This window comes from Dasypus novemcinctus, chromosome 12, assembly GCF_030445035.2.
Source record: "Dasypus novemcinctus isolate mDasNov1 chromosome 12, mDasNov1.1.hap2, whole genome shotgun sequence".
Lineage (NCBI taxonomy): Eukaryota > Metazoa > Chordata > Mammalia > Cingulata > Dasypodidae > Dasypus > Dasypus novemcinctus.
In genome coordinates this window covers 26,632,195-26,634,302 of record NC_080684.1, presented here as the reverse complement: position 1 = coordinate 26,634,302, position 2,108 = coordinate 26,632,195, and the positions used below count along the sequence as shown (strand labels likewise).

The following is a 2,108-nucleotide window of genomic DNA, read 5'->3' as shown; positions in this document are numbered from 1 at the left end:
GGTGATGATGTACCCGTATGGTCCATGGTGATAAGGAGACAGAGAAGCATCCTGAATAGATGAAAAAGGCCTCAGTGCCTGACTTCTTAGTCAGGGTTTTAAAAGAGAAGACTGGCTCCAAAGAAAGCACTAAAGAGAGCTGAGCAGAACTGACTGATTTACGCAGAAATAATCAGATGCCAACTGCCAACATGGGAATGGACCATTTTCTAAATCACAGTACTAATTCATCTCTTCAGATACTTACCCAGTATGTTTTTATAATTACTTTCACTGTATTGGGCAAAAGGTATATCTTTTTTATCTTTGGTCCTTAGGCCTCATAAGTTTCATTTTTCTATGTGCTACATTATATAACAGTTTTTCTTAAACTTGATATCAGCAATTAAAGTACAGTATAAACATGGGGTTGCTTATGTTGTTTTTACACACATAAAATACCAGCATCTCCCATATATAATTTATATTAGGCTATATAAATGTCTCAAAGAGTTAGCAATAATTATCTGAAAATGTCACAATGTAGTTTTAAGGCTTAGTGAGATACAGTAAAAAAACTGATACAGTAAAAAAACCCAGGCCAACATTTTAACTATTGATCTCTTAAGTATATGTTAAATTTCAGTGAACAGAACATAATCTGATCACTGTCTATTTAGTTTCTTTTACTAATAAACTCATAACTAAGCAAGTTAATTTAAAAACAAAAAATTTCTTATAAGAAGCATAAAATAATCAGGCTGCTTATACAGCTATAAAGCATTATTTGGAAGCTAAGCCTAGTAAAATGTTCTAAAAGAATAACAAAATAATTTATCATCAGTTATTCTGTATGATTTTAAAAATATGTCCTTCCCATGCAAAAAAAAAAACCACCACTTAAGTTTCAATCATTACAACAACGAAAAACCCCTCGGGTCTCATTTGTGGCAATTGACACACAGTCCAATATTAACACCAACTGCCTTCCTGCCCTTCCCCTCATGCTCCAAAGGAAGTGGTTTAAATTACCCAAATTCTAGAGGAGCTTCTGCCAGAGTTTGAGCATCAGGCAGAGTCACTACCTTAGGAAACACCTGTTCACAGGAGTCTTTAAGCATTAAGTGGTTCAGTGAGGGCTTCAGACCTAGGGTTATTCTCAGGTTTTCTCAGCTCAGACTTCTGACATCTTCCCGGAAGCATAATGAAAAAGTCAATTAGAAACATGAAGCTTGCCAAAAATCCGAACACAATTGCAGCAATTTCAGCAGAGGTCTTATCATGTGTGGCAACAAAAATGATGGATGCCAACAAGAACACACATCCTGTTCCACAGGTAATATAAAAATCCGATGATTTTACTTTGTCGTCATCAACTTTCTCATAAACTGGAATACAATACACAACCAGTATAAGGAGACTTAGAAGAAAGGCACTGCAGCTTACAAATTCAAAAAAGTAAAGTCCTCCACACAAAGTACACTGTGATACAACTTCTTCACAGATAAAGGCCAGCAGAGACAGCAATAGCTGCGAGCCTTTGAGCGCGCCCCGCTGCCACGGTAGCCGACCGAGGGAGAGGCAGGAGGCCAGGCCTCGCCGGGCGCCTCGATCGGGGCCCGGGTTCTCCTCGGTGGTGGGGCCGTACACCTCGCCGTTCTCCATCGCCCAGGGCCCGGGAGCTCCGCGGCCGCGGCTGCAGCGTCGGACCTGGGCGATTCCAGAAGCTGAAGTGATATTTTGATAAGTGTATTTATGTATTCACCTTTACTAGTATGTCTGGGAATACATACAACTCCCTGAAAATACAATCTTAAATAAGTCTGACGGACTCCCTGATAATAGGCTTAGTGCTATTATAATATTTTCTTACTCTTTGTCATTGAAAGGAAAATAAATTACTCTAAATTCTGTAATGTAAGGGACTTTATTCACAGAGGGGAGAGATAATATTTTAAGAGCCAGGACAGAGTGAGTGCTTTACCATTTGGAACATGGATTTTTAAATATTGATGAATATGCCACTGAGTGAATAAAATTTTCCTTGGTGACATATATTCATTAATGAATTTTTTGAATAATGAAAATTTGGAAATGAAAAAAGAAACACCAAGGAACACAGGCTTCAG

At 38.3% G+C, this 2,108-nt stretch overlaps 1 pseudogene; it reads right to left on the bottom strand.

The window, feature by feature from the left end:
- Positions 1-740: 740 nt before the first annotated feature.
- Positions 741-1,700, bottom strand: LOC101439039 (CKLF-like MARVEL transmembrane domain-containing protein 6 pseudogene; annotated as a pseudogene).
- Between the last annotated feature and the right edge of the window lie 408 nt (positions 1,701-2,108).